This window comes from Mustela nigripes, chromosome 13 (assembly GCF_022355385.1).
Source record: "Mustela nigripes isolate SB6536 chromosome 13, MUSNIG.SB6536, whole genome shotgun sequence".
NCBI classification, from domain to species: domain Eukaryota; kingdom Metazoa; phylum Chordata; class Mammalia; order Carnivora; family Mustelidae; genus Mustela; species Mustela nigripes.
In genome coordinates, this window is record NC_081569.1 from 100,281,070 (window position 1) to 100,303,630 (window position 22,561).

Below are 22,561 nucleotides of genomic sequence, written 5' to 3' on the forward strand. Positions count from 1 at the left end.
GTTTTGATCAGGAAGGGATGCTGTACTTTGTCAAATGCTTTTTCAGCAGCTATTGAGAGTATCATATGGTTCTTGTTCTTACTTTTATTGATGTGTTGTATCACACTGACTGATTTGCGGATGTTGAACCAACCTTGCAGCCCTGGAATAAATCCCACTTGGTCGTGGTGAATAATCTTTTTAATGTACTGTTGAATCCTATTGGCTAGTATTTTGTTAAGTATTTTCGCATCTGTGTTCATCAAGGATATTGGTCTATAGCTCTCTTTTTTGGTGGGATCCTTGTCTGGTTTGGGGATCAAGGTGATGCTGGCCTCATAAAATGAGTTTGGAAGTTTTCCTTCCATTTCTATTTTTTGGAACAGTTTTAGGAGAATAGGAATTAGTTCTTCTTTAAATGTTTGGTAGAATTCCCCCGGGAAGCCGTCTGGCCCTGGGCTTTTGTTTGTTTGGAGATTTTTAATGACTGTTTCAATCTCCTTACTGGTTATGGGTCTGTTCAGGCTTTCTATTTCTTCCTCGTTCAGTTGTGGTAGTTTATATGTTTCTAGGAATGCATCCATTTCTTCCAGATTGTCAAATTTATTCTAAAGGCAATCATCATAACAACCTGTAATGGAAGCACTATTATCTCTACTTTATACATGAGTAAATTGAAGTGTAGAGAAGTTGAGTAACTTGTTCAATATAGTGGCTGAGGAGATAGACCCAGGATTAAAATGTCAATAGCCCAATTTACAGTTCATTCCTTTAACCACCTCATTCTGCCACCACCTGAAGAGAAGTTTAGGGACAATGGAAAACATGACTGCCTACTCTACTTAGCTTTTAATTTATAGAGCCAGTGGTTTGGTAGCATCTAATTCGTAGTGCAAATGGAGAGTTACTGGTTCACTTGTCAAAATGTTGCAGGGAAGACCTTTTCCTCTAAGGTCATCCCAGAAGTTGTCTTTTGGCCACTAAGAAAGTAATTCCCTATAACTACAGGTCTTTCATTTTTTATTTCCTCCTACATCCTTCTCCCCAGCTTGATGACTTCCACCAAATCAACTGATTCTATTCAAAAACAGTATTTAGAGCATCTCCATTGTAGTAAAACAAGAACACAATACTATTTGGTTGTTTAAAAACATATTATTATATATATGAATTATATTATGTTTAGCTCCCTTCTAGCTTTGGTATTCCAGTAGGTTCAGGAATTTTTTTTTTTTTTTTAAGATTTTATTCCTAAGCAATCTCTACACTTAACAAAGAGTTAAAACCTACAACCTTGAGATCAAGAGGTGCATGCTTCATTGACTAAGACAGCCAGGCACCCTTGTTCAGGATGTATTTGAATCATCCATACTCTAGTTGAGTCTTTAGATGCTGAAATTACTCCCTGGTAAAGATGACACATAGCTCTTTTTTGTCTCTCCTTTCCCTAATCCGTCTCTTTGAGAGTAAATTACTAAAGTTTACTTCTAACAGGCATGGTGCAGTGGAGACTCAGATGTTCCATTTTCCTTCAAACATGGTGGATGGTGCTTAGTTGGAAGAAGTTCTGGAGAACCGGAGAGAACAGAGTCCTGAAAGTCAGTCCCTTGCCTGGGGTTGATGCAGCATGTCTTTGAAGAAGAATGTCCAATAGGCTTTATTTCCTATAGAGTGGGAGTGCAGTTAGGTGAAGGATTTATATAAAGGTTCTTCCTAGTAATGCTCCTGCCTGTCTGATTCGTGCACTTACAGCTGAATTATAATCTCTGCTCCTCTCTGCAAATCAGAATCCTCTGCAATTTTCTAGTATATGTCTTCTCATGACATCAGCTCTGTCTTGCTCAAGTGCTGCCTCTGGCACTCACTATGTCTAACTGACTTCATCTCAGTTAATTCAAGGTTATAAGTCTCCTCCTGGTTCATCCAAAATTATAGATGAGTTTGATGTTAGATCAATGAATTTCTCTCATCCTGTAAAATGTGGCCAGAGAGCAGGATCATGTGGTAGTAACATGGACTTAGGACCACTCTTTCAGTGAGTGGAGATCAATCTCCAAAAGAGTGTGTAGGAGTGAGTGGGGGTGGGATGAAGGAGCATGGAAATCATAAATATGTCTGCTACATTTTCTAACATTGTTCCTTATTTTATTATATCATATTATGTATTTATTTATTAAAGATTTTATTTATTTGACAGAAAGAGATTACAAGTAGGCAGAGAGGCAGGCAGAGAGAGGAGGAAGCAAGCTCCCTGCCTAGCAGAGAGCTCTGATGACGCGGGGTTTGATCCCAGGACCCTGGGATCATGACTTGAGCTGAAGGCAGAGGCTTTAACCCACTGAGCCACCCAGGCGCCCCCATTGTTCCTTATTATAAAACAAAGTAATTTTTTAGCTGATATATTTACAGGGAAAATACAACCACGGCTAGTTTTCATGATAATGATCTACAGATCATGCTTAATCCTAAAGTGACTTCGGAATTCTCACAGACTAACTATGGTCACAGGGGAGGTTTTGCAATTACAGGTTGTTCACTTTCTTTGAAGATGGTAACCTGGGTATGCCCTACCCATAGCACTCCATTAATCAGGACATTAGGTTATTCCCCAATATATGTTCAAACTGCACGAGAAATTTTCTTGCATTTGGTATATGCATTTGATATAATTTCATGAAATAGAAAAATGTATTGTAAAAATTATAATTGCAATTGCCAAATCAAAAGTCTTTTTATTTTTTAAAAAAGATTTTATTTATTTATTTGAGAGAGAGAGAATGAGAGAGAACATGAGAGGGGAGAAGGTCAGAGGGAGAAGCAGACTCCCCGTGGAGCTGGGAGCCCAGTGTGGAACTCAGTCCTGGAACTCCTGTATCACAACCTGAGCTGAAGGCAGTCGCTTAACCAACGGAGCCACCCAGGTGCCCCAAAAGTCTTGTTATTAATGAAGAGAGAAGCCTAATTGGCCACAGTTAAAAAGTCATGTAACACTGCATGCTAATGAGGATGGGAGAATTCTTCTGTACTGCAGGTGGTACAGACATTCTGGAGAGTAGCGAGCAAATGTGAAGTGAAAATAAGTATACATCTTCCTCCTGACCTAGTAGTCTAACTCAAAGAAATGTTTTCATTGTCTAAGGAGGTATATATGAGAATGTTCAGAGCAACACCATTTATGGTAGTTGGGACTGGTGGCAACATAGGTATCCATTCCTGGAAGTAATGGATAAGAAAAGTGTTAGGATGCCTTCTACAATATGCAGCAGTTTGAAGTATTTAAGAAATAAACTAGATTTACATACAGAAGCATTAATGCATCTTAATAAAAGAATGTTGAGTGAAAAAGTAACAGAAGAAGAGCTTCATGCAATATTGCTTTTGTAAATTAGAAACAGGTACTGCAGAAAACAATGCTAAATTATTCAAGGACATGTGGATATCCAAGGACACATAATAAACACATTAGAGGGCCTGCCAATGGAAGGAAGGACAACAGAGTGGGGATGAAAGATAAAGGGGGAAGATAATAAAACTTATAAAAAGAGAGAGAGGGTTTTGCACAAACAGATGCTAGTGAGCCTCAAACTGAAAAACATGATAATTCTCAATCTTGTACAAACCAAGGTCCAAAGAAGAAAATAAGTCAAGTAGGAGGGGGTGACAGATAGGTTAGGAGGGAAGCCCACTTCTAAGTTGTGGGAAGACTTGAAGCCAGTGACCCTTGGCTCTAGGTTCTCCCTTCTTTTGGTCCCCAGCACTAACTTGGGTTGAGGTTACCTGGTTCTTGCTGCCCTATGTTCTAGCTGTCTGAGATAGAGGGAGGACAGGTGAAAGCCACTGGCAAGGCTGAGTGCCCATTGGAAAACTGATTATGAGCGGCAACCAGGACTCTCCATGAAAAGCAGCAGAAAGAGGCTCCACAGCAGCCTAGGACTCTTTCAGACCTTGGTTTCTTCCCTGGAAAAGTGAATTGGTCTCATCTCAGATCTTTGCTCTGAAGTCACGATGGTTTATGATTCTCCCTTGTACAAACTCATCGCTGATGAAAGCATGTAGAGAGACAGTGCCCAGAAAGTGTGTGCCCTCTCTTCTTTGTGGCCTGACTAAGGAAACAGCCTGCTGCCCTCCACGACCCAGTGGCCAAGTGCACACGGGATCTCGTCCCAGCCGCCTTCCTGTTAGATAGAGGAGTCAGGCAAACACGTTTGCTCTGATCCTTTAAAAAAATTCTTCCTTGGAATTCTTCTAAGGAAATGTGATATGCAGAGATAACAGATAAAACTGGCATGTTTAAAGTTGCCACTTCAGGGGCTGTTTTCTATTAATCATCCCTTTAGGTGATTAATTCTTCAGGATCGTCTGAAGAATAGGGAATAAGGTAGAATTACACTCTGTATAGGAACCATGTGAGAGCAGGCTCTTCTTTTAAAAGGCTCAAACTACAAAAAGCAAGAACATTCTAAAATGAAGTACTCTTCTTGTCAAAGACTTCTTTTATTAGGAAAATATTGAAACATCCCCTCTTCCTGATTTCTTCGGAATATTTCCATTTTCTGCCCAGGACTTTAACATCTCTTGCCTCAGCAGAAATGGACGTTTACTCTGTAAGACAAGGTGACAAGGTTATTAAAATCAGTGTGAATGTGCATCCCCTCTTTTCCCGATAGCCTCAGTTCTCAGCTGTTTTCTGAAGAGGTCAGTGTCCACCTGTAGCACTCAGAGAGATGGGCTTCATTAGAGGAAGGCTGCCAAGGGGTTATACTCAATATGTAGCATGCCTATGTTGCCCGATGTTGGGCGGGGGAGCATCTTTTAAGCCCCCCCCCTCCCCCGGGGCTGAATTATACATTTGCATTTCTCCTGATGAAGAACGGTCCCTGTCAGTTTTTCTGGTTTGGGAGTCTTTCACGCAGAACAACAGAAATATCCGCCCCCATGGAATCAGCACTCTGTGGCCCATTGTTGGGTTGGTGGTCAGATCTGCTGCTCTACCCCCCACCCCCGCCCCCTGAGGAAGATCCACCTCGCTATTGGTGATTACTGCAAAGGACCAGATGTTTTTCTTTAACCTCCTATTGGTTCTAATCTCCCTCAATCTTTGATCCCAGCCCCACTTGAAAGTAACCCCTCATTTAGCTCCTCTTGGGTGGTCCTCGGTAGAGATTTAGTTAATTCTAACTTCTTGTACGGTCTTCCCCCATGTGCTTCCATGGTAAAATTCTACCTTTCTAATTGCTAAGAGGAAAATTGTTAATCCTTTTGATTCAGGGAGCAGTGTAATAGCCTGAAAATTGGCAACTTAATTGAAAAACTCAGAAATTGCTGAGTCCTTGTGGTAGCCCTGTAATAGCATTTCCTTCCCCATTCTTCCCCTTTTTTCCCCCAAAGTAAAATAAAATAAAATAAATGAAATGAAATGTTATTTTAAACATGCTTACAAAAGACTCTCTTCTCATTATCTCTCTATTCCAAGATTCTGTTTGGATTTCTAGGCATGCTCTCAGGTATTTTACTGCTTGCTACAGATCGGGTTAATGGGTTATTATAGAAAATACTCACCAGCAATAGAGGAAGGACATGTGACACGGACTAATGGGAAATAGAAATTCTTCCCCTCCCTCCTTTTCCATTATGTAAGAATAAACAACTTTAAATTGCTCCTCTTCGATTCCCAGGGCTGTCTAGGCTACATATGTCAAATGTCAGTGTGCGTTTTGGAGATTAGGTTATTCTGCAATGCGACTGGTATATATTAGTACTCTCTTGACTTCATTATCAAAAGCTAACCAAGCAAGCTAGTCTTTTGAAAGAGATTTCCAATTTCACTTTGGGTTCATAAAAGTAAGTTCTTTAAAAAATCTGGGAATAAAAAGGTTTCTCGGTTCTTGGCATCGTCCATTGATCTTACTTATGAATAGAGAAAAGGTCAAGGATTTTGCTTATTTGTTTTCCATAGGCACTCTAAATTTTAAAAGATTTGGAGACTTTTAAGGGACTTTTAAGAGACACTTAATTTGTTACAGATGCATTAACATATTGAATTTATGTGAAAGAGTGAAGGCCAGGCAAAGGATATTGGGTTCATTATTTATTAGTGGAGCTAGTCAAAACTTCCCTGTTTTAACCAAGTGGTGGTTTGGCCCCTTTTCAAGAAGCCATCTCTTAATATTGCTGTCCCTAGCAATTAATGTACACTGAGAGAGTGGGTGTGACTTTGCAATACCCAACCATATTGGATTCTAGACTATGCAGGTCTATCTTGCTTCCGTCCGGAGTGGAAATGGTGCTTCTGGGTAATCATTTCAAAGTATTTGCTACTCTTGCTTTCTACTCAAAACAAAACTCATCAATGAGGCCTGCAGTTGTGCAGAGTCTGAGTTCTCCCCATCACGGCTCAGTTCCCAGCATATCTCCCCATACTTTCTCCATGCCTGACACACTGGCTTTTTCTCAGTGCCTCTTACCATGCTCTCTCCTCCTACATGGAAAAGCATTCCCTGACCATCACACAACTTACTTCTGCTCAGTGTCTGTCTCCTCATGAAAGTCTTCCCTGCATGACTGTGTCATGTCTATTATGGTGGGTCCTCATATTATCATGCTCTTCACAGTCCGGTATCAATTTTGTACTTATGTCTTATTTAATTGTCTTTCTACTCCACTATTTTGAGAGCTCCACAAGGGCAGAGGCAGGGTTGAGTCTTGTTCGCTTTTCTGTCTCCAGTGCCTAGGAACATGTAGCAATATCCAATAAATGTCTGTAGAATGAATGAAAGAAGGAATGAACGAAAAAGTGAAAAAATGAATGAATAACATTAAGGTTCGCTGAGCTGCCTCTGACAATTTCATATATAAATTCAATGTTTTTTCCTGAAGTCCTTACGTTTGGGTGTATTTGCATCTCCTCTCTTGTATTATTAAATTTCTAGAGGGTGAAGACTGACTTTTAGTCTTCTGAGATAAGTTTCTTTGGTCCAGTCCTCAGTACAGTCTCAGACAGTGGTAGGACCCAGGACCACCCTATGATGTTTTAGAACAGAGAACACAATAACACACACTCTGCTCTTTTCCTGCACAGAGAAGGGCATTCAAATTAAAGGGGAGAAGAAGTACAGACAGCATAAAAAGACAAAGGCAGACTGAAAGGTATGTGGGGAGGTATGTGGGTATGTGGACCTTCGTTAATGCCTCATCAGACTTTCAAGGCTGATTTAGTGTGTAAAAAAGTCTAGAGTTTCTCTGAGCACCAGCCTGCAGCAGCCACTTTCCTATTTTATGCCTTGGGGAGATATGCCTAGGCTCCACTGGAATCCCAACTGTCAAAATCCTATGCCATTAGCTATGCAAATTGCTAACCATAAACAATTCTGTCCTGTAATGACAGAACTCAAAATGGAAAATTAAAATTGACCATGCTGTGTTCCAGTTGCCTATCATTCTCTTTATCCTCTCATTTAGTCTTAGGGAGCTTTTGTCCCTTTACAAATTTTTTAATTAAAACACAGTTCCAAGGCCCTCAGAGTGACTCTCAGGGACCCCGACCACTCTGGCTGGCCCTGAAGGACTGCTAGCAATAAATGACTTGCCTTTAAATAATTGCGCATATCCCTAAAGTTTTCTATCAGATTATCTCGGCCAGAATCCAAAGTTTCTCTTTCAAATTAGCTTTACCTTTAAGAACAGAAGCTAGAATCCAGTATTAAAACTAGTTTTATGAAGTTTTCCTACATACTTTTGCTACTATTTCACATTTTAATTAATATTTTTCTTCAAAATTGCGTTCTTGGGGAGCTGGTTAAGCATCTGACTCTTGGTTTTGGCTCAGGTCATGATCTCAGGGCAGTGAGATCAAGCCCCACCTAGGGCTCTGTGCACAGCATGGAGTCTGGGTAGGATTCTCTCCTTCTCCCTCTGCAATCACCCTCATCTCTACAATAAATATATAAAACTTAAAAAAATTTTTTTTTAATAAAATTGTGTTCTTGAGAGATTTAAAGCAACAGTCCAATTTTATTATGTCTTCTACCCACGTTTGTGCATGTAGAGTTCATATTGTTGATTCGAATGAGAAAAGCTACCTTTTTTTAATAAGAAAAGTTTACCTTTTCTGTTGGTGACTACCAAGGGGAAAACACAATATTATCAAGCTATTTCTTCTCTACTCTACCCAGTGCCTGTCAAATTTGGAAACAAAACTTTGAAAGTCTCACACTTCCAAAAGGAGTCCCTGTGGTAAATAGAAGCTTAGCCCTATGCATATGATAGTGCTTTTAAAAAGCCTTTAAACATAGGTAACAATGTGTCTTAGAGACTGGAACTATTGATTTATAAAGTTAAGTGTGAATAAAATCTAAAGATAAATAGTGTATCATTAAAAAGTGAAATAATATTATTTTGATTCATACTTGACAATTTTTGAAAGAATGTTAAGCTCTTACATAAATACATGGCTTCCCCAGCTGTTCAAATAGTATGATTAATTAAATGGATTCTGTCTGAAAACCAACACTGGCTCTTGTTCTCAAGTTGCAAATATGTCCAATGTAAAGGGAAATGGAAAAGTATTTCTCTGGTATCTACTGCATTTGAGGTAAAGAATTAATGTTGTTAAAATACCAAAGTGTTCCTTATTATGTGTTTGTGGTGTGTGCAAGTGTATGTGTGTGTGTACGTGATACTTTTTTTTAATGGCAGGAAACTTCACCTATAATGAACTTAGCTATTTGACAATCTCATCCATCCAGAATAAAGCCAAGAATCTGTTAAAAGTCAACAAAGGAGACCACTTAGAAGTCCAGATAGAGGTGATCAAAGCCCACTCATACATCTCTTGATTTAAATATAGAAAGAAAAAAGTCATAGACCTTCAATTAGAATACTACTATTTTTATTTTAGTATAATTTAAATAATTTGCCTGGAGGGTACAAAGCATGAAGAGATTGCTGAGGCAGATTGCAGTGGTTGACTGGGGCCAGGGAGTGGAAAGGCTTAAACCAGAACACACTGGGGAGTCAATAAAAGTTCAGACTAGGAGAGAGACATTATTGGACATGTTCTTTAGGAAAATTAATCTAAGTGTAGGAATGTATTGCAGAGGCTGGAAATCAAAGGCAGTTATTGGACTATTGCTTTAGTCCAGAGATTATGGCCTTAGTCCAGATGAGCAGTAATAAGATTCTGAACAAGGGTACAGAGAGAAAAGTAAAGTCTTAAGAAATTTCATGAAATAGTAAAAAGGACTTAGGAATTGTTCAGGTTGGGAGACAAGAAGAGAGAAAAATCAAAGGTGTTTTTAAAAATTCAAGTCTGTGGAACACCTGAGTGGCTCAGTCAGCTAAGCATCTGCATTTGGCTCAGGTCATGATCCCAAGGTCCTGGGATCGAATCCCGCATGGGGCTTCTTGCTCTGTGGGGAGCCTGCTTCTCCCCCTGCTTGTGCTCTCTCTCAATCTCTCTTTGGCAAATAAATAAATAAAATCTTTAAAAAATGTGATAGTGAAATGGTGTTATGGGCAGAATTTAAAAACACAGGAAGAATAATAATAAGTTTGGGGGGAGGTAGAGAAAACAGTGAATTCAAGTCTGCAATTTGAGGCACCAGTAGAATATCCAAGAAGAGATGTCTAACAGCAGCTGCAAATGCGCATCATACCATCTCTGGCACCAGCCATAAAACAAAAGCCACAACAGCTAATATTTCCTGAGCTCTTCCTAGGTGTGAAGCATGCTCCAACATGTTTCATGTGTTTAATATTCACAACTCTTTCACGACATAAGTACTATTTTAAATTTGCATAAATTTTTTATTTTAATTAATTTATAATGTGTAAAACTAATTTCATAATCATTGCAAGAATGAAATCCATAGATATGTGTGAGAAGTCAAAAGAAAGAATAAGAGGTGTTAAGTGAATCACAGGTGTTTTTCTTCCTAAATAATGTTTAGAGAAAACTAGAAGCAATATCCAAAAAAGATACTTCCTTCAAGAGAAAAGGAAAAGCTGCATTAGAAAAGGAGAAAATAGCAAAACTACAATAAGTAGGAAAAAAGAATTCAAACAAATACTACCCCCACCAATAAAACAGAAAAACTACAGCAATCTTGGCCTCTTTAGGAGAGAAATGGTCTTTCCCCATTTACTAAGATCTAGAGTTCTCATTATATAAGAGCTCAGTGGATAATTGATGTTAAAATGATTCCAGAAAAAAAAAATGATATTTCATATACTCCTTTAGGAAAGCAGAAAAATTTCATTCCAATAATAGATAAAATCAGAGATCTTTTCCACGATGGATTAAATTGTAATGTAATGATTACATGAATTATTCCATGATGGTCCCACACTGTTGAGTTTCATGTTATGTTTCGAACAAGTGAGGTGTGAGACCTTTCTTCACAGGCAAGCAGGGACTGGGCCCTAGTTGAAATTCTACGAGCAGGGACTGGTATTGGAGTGGGTGTGGTTTTTCTGCACTTTAAGGGCTCTAATTAAAGGGGAATTAGAATCAAAGTCTGAGATGAGCGCTGGGGTGGGCCCAGGAGGTAAGGGAAGTTCCAAAACATCTAGTCCAGGGGTAATGAATGAAAAAACAAAAACTAGATTTAAAGCCATGAATCACATCAGAGAACTGCAGGCAAAATGAAGTTAAACAGGGTCTGAGAGCAGGGACCAGAAGGATTCCCAGGAACAATGGAGTTTAGAAGGTAGAAGACTTTTCTAGGGTAGCCAGGATCAAGCATAAAGATGAAGAAGGAACAATGGGGGGCTCAATTCTTTAAGCAAGGACATTAAAATCTCATGAATATAAGAAAATAAAAGAATTTGAAGAATTGGCAAAGAATGTGTGGAAATATTTAGAAAGAATGTGCGGAAATATCTGGAAGTCAGGCAGCACAATGATAAATATCTATCTAGCTCATGTATATAGCTCATATATACATATATATTTTATTTATTTATTTTTTAAAGATTTTATTTATTTATTTTACAGAGAGAAATCACAAGTAGATGGAGAGGCAGGCAGAGAGAGAGAGGGAAGCAGGCTCCCCGCTGAGCAGAGAGCCCGATGCGGGGCTCGATCCCAGGACCCTGAGATCATGACCTGAGCCGAAGGCAGCGGCTTAACCCACTGAGCCACCCAGGCGCCCCAATATATTTTAAATATGCTTTAAAATATATTAAGATTTTATATTATATATATCTATATCTATCTGTATGCTAGCCACTGTCCAATACTTACTTCCACTAGTGATCAAACAGGAGAGAAAGTAACTTAACTTCAAGTGAGAAAAAAAATTTTTCTTATTAATTATTTTTATTAACATATAATGTATTATTTGCCCCAGGTGTACAGTTTTGCGAATCGTCAGGCTTACACACTTCACAGCACTCACCATATCACATCCCTCCCCAGTGTCCATTACCCAGCATCTTCTCCACATATTCCCTTTCCCCAGCAACACTCAGCAAGTGAGAAAAATTTTGTTAGTTTTTAAATTGCCTTTTAAATTGCTTGCCAGTATGTATTATTCAGCCCTTTGCATACAAGTATACAAAAAATGTGATGAGTTTGCAAAACTCGACAATAAAAAATAATTCAATAAAAGTGGAGGCAAATGGATTGAGCTAATTTGCAGATATGCAGATATCACAAAAGTACATGAAATAGGCTTAACATTATTAGTCATTAGGGAAATGCAAAATAAAATAACAAAGAGTTTCTGTTACATACCTGTTAGAACGATCAAAATAAAAATACTGAAAGTAGGGCTCCTGGGTGCCTCAGTCAGTTAAGCATCTGCCTTCAGCTCAGGTGGTGATGCCAGGGTCTTGCAATTGTGTCCAGCTTTGGGCTTCCTGCTCAGTGGGAAGCCTGTTTTTCCTCCCCTTCTGGCTGCTGCTCCCTCTGCCTGTGCTATCTGTGAAATAAATAAATAAAATACTTTAAAAATACTGAAAATAGCAAGTGCTGACAAGGAGTTTGAGCAAGTGAAAGTCTCGTGTATTGCTGGTGGGAATGCAAGATGGTATGGTCATTCTGGCAATTTCTTACAAGTTAAACATCACTTAGCAATCCCATTGCTAGCTATTTATCCCAAAGAAATTAAAAATTTATTTTCAAACAGAAACTTCCACACAAATGCCTCAAATATCATTATTCAAAATCACCCCAAATGGGAAACAATCTCAAAATACTTGAATGTGTGCTAAATTCATGCAGTGGGGTACTACTCGGCAACAATAAGTAATATCCTACTGATACATACAACATAAATGAATCTTAAATGTGTTAAGCTAATTGAACGAAACCAGTGTTGAATACTATATTGAATACTTTATGATTTCATCTATGTGATACTCCGATGAAAGCAAAACTATAGGTTCAGAGACCAGATCAGTAATTGCTAGGGTTTGGTAGGCATGGAATTAGGACTACTGAGGGACAGTACTAGGATATAATTCAGGATGTTAGAATTATGCTGAGTTCATTTGTATGCTGGTTTCAAGAATCTATGTATGTACTGAGGTCCATAGAATTTTAAACAAACAAACAAAAAATTTTACTGCGAGTAAAACTTTTAAAATCAGATAAATTTGAAATGGCAATAACCACTTATAGCTTCCAATTTTGTAAGTCAGGAATTTGGCGGGGTTCAGCTAGGATGATCCTTTTGCTCTATACAGTGCCAGGCATGGGGCTGAAGAACCCAAGACAGTCTGAGTCTTGATGCTGGCTGTCAACGAAGATATCTTGGTTTTTCTTTATAGGGCATCTCTTCCTACATATTCTCTAGGAGATCTCTCTCTGCAGGTGTCTTCTTTCTTCAGCAAGAAACTTGAACCTCTTTACATAGCAACATGATTCTAAAAACAAAATTGGAGGCTATGACACCACTTAAGACCTGGTTTCAGAAGTTCCAGAATGTTGGGTCCATTGCATTGTATTGGTACAGTCTAGTCCAGATTTAGAGGAGAAAAAAATGGCCTCCACCACTCGATGGGAGGAGCAGCAAAGTCTAATTCCAAAAGGGCATGGACACGAGGAGGTATGATTTATGGGAGGGGAGAGTCGTGGGAGGACTATGACTATTTTAAGCAGAAGGGACAGCATATGCAAAGGCTCTGAAAAAGCTAAAATCCGAGGAAACTAAATGAAGGTCACTGGCTAATGATGAATGAAAAGAAGTTTCAAGAGGAATGAGGCTGGAGGAAAAAGTAGAACAAGGTCATATGGCACATGAAGTCTACTGTTAAGTGAGTTTGATTTATTCTAATTACAGTGGGAAACCAATGAAGGACTTCAAGCAGGAAAGATCTGATATGATTTGTCTTTTCCAAATGTGTCTACTGACTCCTGAATGAATTCCAATATTCATTCATTAGCCACCTAAATTTAAACACTATTCAAAGTTACTTCAAATGTGGAATTTGAATTTTAAAACACATTGCATTATAATTTAATGTGAAAAATTCAAATCACATGTCTTATTTACATTTATTTAATGCACATTTTAGGGACCAAGGTATGTCAGTCATTCTGGTTTAAAAGGCAAATGAACAGAGTAATTGCTAGATATAATCTTTTGGAGACTAGTAAGACCAAGGAAAAAATTTGAATGTCCTTGAGTAATGTGAGCTTCCCCCAACCCCCACAAGTCAAGTTTCCAAACCATTTACAACACTATTGATTGCCTTGAAAACTGGAAGCAGAACAAGTCTACCTTCTGAGATGGGGTAGTGATAAGCCATAAAAGATATGCTGTGTGGAGCTGTACTTTTCCCTTTAAGTGCATACATAGGGAAGAGATTGAAGAAGGATGACAGATGAAATACAGACATACCAGGTTTTCAGCAGGTTGGCTCTGTGTGAATGGCCATGTGTAATCTGTGTGGGTACAAAAGTAGGACTAAATATACGAGAGGAAAGTATGTAATTAATGAGAATCATGCCTGAGAATGTGTTACACAAATGTGTTATTCTTTAAGAAATCAAAATCAGCATAGTTTGCTAAGCATTTATTGTGTGCTGAGCATTGTCATAAACTCTGAAGCATAGAAAAGAAATATTAGTATAGTATGATAGAGAAGAAATATAGAGTAGGGAGTCAGGAGATGGGAGATCTCTGCTGTTGACTTGGTATGGAAAATTGAGCAAGTTACTTATCCTCAGTGGCTGTCTGCTTTCTGCTCATACAGATTGCTTCCAGCTATGATATTCCATAAGCCTTCCATTCCATAAGAGATACTTCCTACCATTGAGTTGAGAAGCAAGACTTAGACCAATGAAACTGAGGGAACAGATTTCAATTCACTTCAATTCTACTAATGTTTATTATAATAGGGTGGATTAAAATATTCTGAGGCTCACTTTCAGTCTTACTTTTATTGACTGAACTAGTAGGATGGTTGTACTTTCCATTACAAATTAAAACTGCAAATTCCACTTTAAAAAGATCTTTTTTGGTGATGGCATGGCTAGGGAAAAGGATCTTTGTATGGCAATTGCGATAGAATTGTGCCTGCAGATACCATTACCACATTACTCTTTCAGGGGAAAGTAAGCTTGAAACATTTTGCTTATTTAGAGGATAATTGCTTACTAAAGATGAATGAAATACAATGAGAAGTTGAGTAAAGAAGAAAATCAATTAACATCTCTCCTCTGCTATAACCGTCACCAGAACCTTCAGGGTTAAAAATAAAGAAATTCTCTTATTTCTGTGCTTTTTCTCTCATATTTTTCATAGCTTCTCTTGTTGCCACAATAGAATATGAAGTGGTGTATGTTTCAAATCTCCTTTGAATGTTTTTTTCAATGGCTGGTAGATTTCCTTGTTTATCCTATTTTGCAATTTGTATCTGCTCTTATTGCAGCCTCAGTGGCCCTGGTGCTAACTTCAGGTTTGCAAATGTTCTTTCCATACTTGTGAATAAAGACATGAAGATGGAGTTCACCAGCCAACCAAAATTTAAGTATATTAACTATGTCCTTGGAAAAATGTAAGGAATTGGCCAAGTGTAATGAGTAAGACAGACATGATGGTTGCCCTTACAGATCTTACAGTCTAATGAGGAAGACAAAGAAAAGTAATTATGAATATGATGAGTGTAACAAAAACAAAGAATTAAGATTTGTTCAACAGAAGGACCTAGAATTAATTGATCATGATCTGAGGACAATGAAAAAACCAGTCACATTAGAGTAGAGACCTGTCATCTAATAAAGAATTTGGTCCCTGGAAGGTAACCTCTAAATCCCTGGAATTTCCTGAGGGATGAGTGCCTTTGTTATTTGTAGTGGAACCCAGTTCTATGCCGGAGTTTATGCTAAGGAGATGACTCAGGGTGGGGCTAGCTAATCTGGGAGGACCAACCATGTGATAGAGAGCACTGAGGCTTGACACATGTGGTATCAGCCTGACCTTTGGGGAGGGGAGGAGTACTGGAAATTGAACCCAGTCACATGGCTAATGATTCAGTCAGTGGTACCTATACAATGAAACCCCAACAAAAGCTACAGACACCTGGGGCTTGAGTAAACTTCCTGGTTGGTGATACACATCGATGTGCTGGGAGAGTGACAGGTCCTGAGGAAATGGAAGCTTTGCATTTGGGACCCTCCTAGACTCCACCCTATGTGTCTTTTCAGTTGGTTGGTACTAATTTGCATCTTATAGGTGAAACCATAATCATACGTCTAGTCCTTTCCTAAGTTCTATGAGTCATACTAGTGAATTATTAAACCTGAGAGGGTAGTGGGAACACCCAAGCTTGTAGCCAGTTGGTCAGAAGTGCAGGTAGCCTGAGAACTCCAGAGTTTATGACTAGAGTCTGAAATGGGAGGAGTCTTGTAGAGGACTGTGCCCTCCACCTGTGAAATTTGACCTATCTCTGGATAGTTAGTGTCAGAATTGCATTATAAGAGCAATAATGGGAAACTCAATTGGATTGACAAAATTGAGGCAGATTATGGAAGATTTAGATATTAGGCATAGATATTAGACTTGGAAAGGGAAGATGATATGATAAAATAACAAAAGCTTAGATTTATTAAGTGCTTGCAATGCATCAGGAACACTTGTAAGCATTTTTAGGTATCTTCTCATTACATTTTACCACCTTCTATCCTATGATGTGGGAAGCATTGTTAATTATTTCATAGATGAGTACTAAAAAACAAAACAGAACCATGAAAATAACAACAAACACTGGACTCTGCTAATCTGAGAGTTGCCATGCATGTGCTGTTGACCTCAGAAAAACCATAACTTCACATGAACTCAGTATCCTTATCAGCCCTCCCACCTCTAGGATTTTAATATTCCAGATGGTGCTGTCTGAAAAATTATAGATTATTTAAGTAGTCTCTAGGGAAAACTTTAATCTTGGACCTCATTTGTATTTTCAATAAATATTTAGTTAAAACTTTTTTTTTCCAAGATGTTATTTATTTGAGAGAGAGAGAGATTGAGAGAATGAGTGGGAGGAGGGCCAGAGGGAGAAGCAGACTCTCTGTAGAGCAAGGAGCCAGATAGGGGACTTGATCCCAGATCCCTGGGATCATGTCCTGAGCCAAAGGCAGACGCTTAACTGACAGAGCAACCCATGCACCCTTCATTGGGTATTTACTGAACATTTGCCATGTGCCAAAAGCTAGGCAATGTGTAGGAGATACAGAGGTAAGCAAAATGGGTATGGTTCCTTCCCTCTAAGAGCTAATAGTCATTCCCTCAATACTTGTAGTATTAGGGGAATTCCTTTTTTATTTCAAATGAGATTACTTTTAAATGAGCAATATGAAGGAAAGTAGATGGATTAGAAGAAAGGCAGCATATCCCATGGAGGTAAAGGAGATTGGGAATGAGCTTTGCCTTGCTGTTAAGAAAATGGAAGTTTGAATGGAAATGGAATGTTATGGATGGACCCCTCCTCCCCCCTGGGCTGGAACCTTTGTCTCTTGAAATTTAAGGTAATGGATATTGTAGCCCATCTGAATTTCCCCCACTCTTGATTCTCATAACTTCTGGAGTTTCTTCAGAATGTGGTGTATTTTATTGTGTTCCTATGTAATATGAAGAATTATCTATTAAAATTACATTTTCAACATAAAAAAAGTATCTTAAAAAGCATCTTTTTAATTTAATTTGATGTTTTTTCAGTGTTCCAAGATTCATTGTTTATGCACCACACCCAGTGCTCCATGCAATACATGCCCTCCTTAATACCCACCACCAGGCTCACCCAACCCCACACCCTCCTCACCTCCAAAACCCTAAGTTTTTTTCTCAGAGTTCACAGTCGTGAGAAATCATTTTTAACATTAGATAGTGATCTTGGAGAGCACACCCCAACAGTAGTGTGTGGGTGTGGATTTTGTACATGAGTGACAAAGGAAGCATGGCATTATTCTCTCTACATATTTACTCTCACCCGACTATATGAGGAACAGTACACCAGTTTCACAGCCTAGAGCAAGAAGAGACTTTCAGATCTGGAGTAGAGAATTCAAGCAGAGGAGTAGGTGAGACTGACTGGGCAGGGCGAAATTAAACATGCATAAAGACTATACCCTGTTTCAAAGCTTCCAGAACCATTTGGAGGTACTTTTTGAGCATATAAATTCTATCATGGACTTTTAAATTCAGAATTTCTAGAGGAAGAGACTTAGGAATAGGGCTTTTGTGATGATTCTGATGTTCTGCTGGATTTGAGAGCCACTGGTTTACCTTACTGGCATATAATGATGACTCTCAAAGACTCAAAGAGACCTGTCATCAATAATGACCACTTTACTTTGCTCTCCTGATATTTTTCTTCTGAATGGAACAGTTTGGTTTCTAAAGCTACTGATTTATGGATACTGCTTTCTCCCTTCTTCCATCTGTGAATTTTTATTCTCAGTTTCTTTTGTAGGCATCTGAAGTTAAGAAGATGTGTTTTGCATTTTTTTGTGGTGGGGTCATTTCTGCCTTGTATAGGAGTTGTAGATTGGGTACTTTTGGTGAGAATCTCAAGGATGGGGCAGAAGGTAGATTTTAGCCATCAAAATGATTTGAACTAACCAAATCAACAATAAATCACAAACTCCAGATTTTTGTTTAAAGGGGAGGAGACCAAGGCAGTGGATGTGCAAATTAACCAGGCCACGACTTGCTGGCTCTGGTTCATTTTGTAAACAAAAGCAGGCCTGAATTCAATCAAACATTACTTGTTAAAGTAAACTAGCAAAAAGCTGGTGAAAATTAAAGTAGAACAGAAGATGGTTTCAATAATTTCATTCTCTGGCTTTTAGCTTAAAAAAATCTACCCACCATTCCATTCTATAGGGCTTGTCCTTTCTTTCAAGATGCTTTCATGAAAATTAAAGAGCATTTTAATTATGCACATATTGAGAAATGCTACCTGTGGTATTGGGTAAATTGCTTTAGGAACACAATTCTGAATACTATCATTTTGTCATTTTGACAGTATTTTTGTAGGCTTTTAGAGACTTTTAAAGTGACAGAAATGGGACCCAATAGGTTGGCTAGCTGAGAGACTAAATTGTTTGATAAATACCATGTGTCTGGTATGCTATACTTGTTTGAAGTGACACCGAGAGATTAGTTGTTTCTAGACATTTTTTTGGTTAAATCTTTAATGTATACATTTTTTGGTTAGATCTTTGTGTTTCCCCTCAAAACTGAACAAGCCTAAGAGGTTGTGCTCGGTGGGCCATTGCTTTTGCCTGAGGTGAAATTTTCCGCTGAGGTGACATGTCTTTCTCAAAGCCGGGCGGTAGGAATACCATCAGGATCCCTGCATAAAGGGAAGTTCTAATTATTAAGCCTAGACTTACAAGTTTCAGTAGGAATTTTCTTTGCACGTAGAACTGTCATTTTGGGGGTTGTGCTGGGGCAGGGATCCAGAAGATCATTTCTAAGAGTTTGGGGACTAGTTGTACCTGTCTAGCTGTCTACCTAGGCCAAAAGTAATCCCGAGTCATTGCCTGAAATTCTCTCCACCTGTGAGCTTGTGTTATTTTCCAGTAACTGAAAGAGGTGTTGATCCATTTCAGACCTAGTTTGTCAATGATGAAGTTCAACCCACCACAGAAGGACTCAGGGGAACTGCATTGTGGGCTCTAGATCTGTAATTTATGTTTTCCCTGAGCTTCTCTCTGTTTTCTCTACATTGCTGACAGTGACGTAGACATCATATGTGTTTAGCCCAAAAGATAATGCACAGTACCTTACAAGAGAGCAGAACAAATGTAGGTAAGAATATCCTATTGGTGCATAACAACTCCTGGTGAAACAGTAACAATATTCCCCTGCTCTGAAATCAGATCCAGGAGGTAGACATTGTGATGATGGCCTCTCTGAGGACCACTCTCTATCATTAAAGCAAGGTAAAGAACTTGGTCGTTCCCCTACTTAGGTTCATCAGTTGATTGTAGAATATTCAACTTGGGGTAGATACAGAAAAGCATGCTCCCTGCCCGGCCCACTCAGAGCTATTAAGTCCTAGAAGAGGATTCATTTAATGCTTAATGATGATTTGAATCTAAAATAAATACCAATTAATCTTCTTTAAATGCCTTTATTGTGGGTCCTCTTAAGAGACAGTACTCTGGATGAAATGACCTCTTAAAATGCCTTCTTATTCTTTGGTCTCATGATGATTTATTTCAATGACATCACAGGGTGGAAACCGTTTTCTCCTGAAACCTTTAAATATCAGCTATGGGAGGAGTTTTGTCATTGCTCTGAGAGTTGATGATTCTATTTTGAGAAATACTAAATTCTTATTGTCCATCCTGGTACCCATTTAGGGCACTGGCCCAACAAGCAGTTACAAAAGTAGCTGGGATCTAAGAAGGTCCTTGGGGGAAAAGGTTCTGGCTCATATTCTAATAGACCAAGGAAATAAGAACCAGTTTCCCAGCTCCCCTACCTTGGTGCCTGCCCTCCTGGGGTGATCGGGAATGTTTGTACCGTCTTACATCTCAGCTTTTACTCTCTTGTGTTTATTCCATTGCTGAAAGACTCAGAACATCACTTTTCTAGTACACATTGTTTGTCTGAAAATACACCTGGAGACTTGCCCAATTTGGAAATGACTTAAATTACAAAAAAAGCACAGCTGTCTTTAACAGCTCTAGGAGTTCATGCAATGAGCCTACAATTTATTGAGTAGGATTAGATGCTTATTGCCTATGACACTTTAAATACCATTACATTGAAGTTTATACAAGAAAGTCCAAGTTTAAAACTGGAATCTTAGCAATAACAGCTGGGCCATTTGTTTATGTGATAGGCAGGAAAGAATGACTTCTGTAATCTTCGTATTTGGCTTCAGGATTCTGCTCAGGAGAAAAAAAAAAAAGATGGGGAGGGGGGAAGAGAGCAGCTAATTTCAAATTGTCAAGCTGAGCTGAACACTGCTGGCTAATTTGTCCCTCATGTTAAGACCTCTGCCAAGGTTCCTCTTGTATCCTCTTGCTCTCTCACACCTGACAAACCAGCACTTGAAATACTGTAGCCCACCTCTCTGACAGCAAGGGGTATGTCCCTAGTTCGCTAGTTCGCTTGCAGCTCTCTCCCCCAGGCAGCTCACATTCCGCATTTTGTTTCTAGCATGAAAGACTTTGTTTTAAATCATAATAGCAACCAGGCTGTAATCACATTAGAGCGCACATGGAGAACTTGCAAACAGTCATGTGTTTTGGATTTGACATTCTGATTTATGGTTGTGTGCTCCAGTTACACAGCTGCAATCTCATTTTCCAACAAAGATGTTTTCTATTTTTCTATTACTTTGCTTCACCCTGTCTTTATGTTGGGGAAAATGAAAGCCACCAGGTGAAGTCATAACATAAGTACAAATGTTTTCGTGTTTGGGTTGGAGAGCGTAATAAATGGTGTATACCGGCATTTTCAAACACAGCTTGTTATGTTTGAATAAAAGTGTAAAGGGAATTGCTTGCTTAAGGTAATCGCAAATTAAAGAGGTATGTGGAAATTTGTTTGTGAAACCCAGAATTGTCTTACAAACTTCTATCTCTTTTACCTGATATCAATTTCCTAGGAGGGAAATGGATGGTAATGTTCCATTTTAGATATTTAGGTGAACTGAGCTCCCTACTTAGTATGTTCATTTCACAAAATTCTAATAAGTTCAGGATTGGGAACCTCTAAAGATACGTCTGCCAAGCTGTACACTGTGCAGCCTAGAGATGTAAAGTGACTTGCCCAAAGTCACAGAGTCTAGCTTAGACTAGAACTCAATTTTTTTCTGTCCCATTCCAGCACATTTTTACCTTTTCACTTAAATACAAGGTGAACAGCAGTTCGTGTGGCAAACCAACCACCACCACAAAGAATATTCCAAGTAAGAATTTTGTGAACCTATGAAAAAGTAATTCCTTTCACTTTTTTATTTTTAGTTCATGTTTAAATTTTTTTTTTTTTCCATTGCTGTTAAGTGTGGTGAAAATTCAGACTGATACCTGGTTCCCTGATACATGACACAATATTCTATCTTGGTTTCAGATTTGGGGTACGTTATTGGCAAAGAACATAACAATCTTGAACTCAGATGTGTTAAGGCTGAACACATTTCAATTCTTCACAATGTCTGAGCAATTCCAAATGTGGTTTTGGCAATTCAATAAATCTTGATAAAAGGATAAAAAGTATTTATATAAGAAAATTCAGAAGATACATACTATGAAGGCAGGCATGGGTGTAAACAGTCAGATTGACTTAGAAATCTCTATAAAGGAGTGGAAAGAACATTAAGGTCTATTATCTCAATCATTGTTTTGGTGTCCATTTTCCTCTTGCATAAATTGTCTTTCCTTTGTGAGAAGATTTTAGATTCTATGGTCATTAGGTCTCCATGGTCTTCTCATAGAGGAGAAAATCCGTATACATAGCAATTAAATATGACATTTCTTAGTAAGATTTTCTAAATTGCAAATAATGGTCAAAAATTTCCTCTCGTCCAGGGACTGACTGGAAGAAGAATGAGGGACTAACAACTTTGTTTGTTATTTTTAGCTGAATGCGCATGAACAGATGCTGTATTAAAGTTTCAGGTTCTCATACCTATCTAGGACTAACACTTAGCAGGGGTAGTAGACATTTTTTGGTGCCAATACTGGTCTAGCCCAGCCTCTTTTCTTCTCCTTTCCTGCCACCGGCACCAAAATTTTCCTTTTAAGGAAGTTATTTCCACCCTGTTCTCATCTATGAGAATTATCATCCTACCCTGAGCCCAAAGGATAAGCTGATTCCTTAAGCCAGTCACCTTATCTTATCTGCTCCTCTGTGACTGGGATAGTATGTGGTCAGGCACGTGACAATGTGGGCCAAAGAGATTGAGTCCGAGGACTTCTGTGGATGTTATCATTCAGTGTGCTGTGATGAGAATGTGAGTCCTAGGACTTAGCAAGATTTTTTTGTTTTTATTTTTTAAATCTCAAGGGGGAAATCCTAGAGTTTTCTAGGGAAGCTAACATTGAGGAAGGCAGAATGGAGGAACAGGGAAAAACACTGTCCTGTTACATGTTGGATCAAGCTTCCACTGAATGTGG

General features: G+C 38.6%; 1 long non-coding RNA gene across 1 annotated transcript; it reads right to left on the reverse strand.

The window, feature by feature from the left end:
* Positions 1–4,462: 4,462 nt before the first annotated feature.
* LOC131998831 (uncharacterized) lies at positions 4,463–11,842 on the reverse strand. The gene is made up of 3 exons (XR_009398887.1): positions 11,714–11,842; positions 6,497–6,737; positions 4,463–4,581 (listed from the first exon to the last, which is right to left on the reverse strand). It is a non-coding gene; the product is annotated as an uncharacterized LOC131998831 (long non-coding RNA).
* Positions 11,843–22,561: the final 10,719 nt, after the last annotated feature.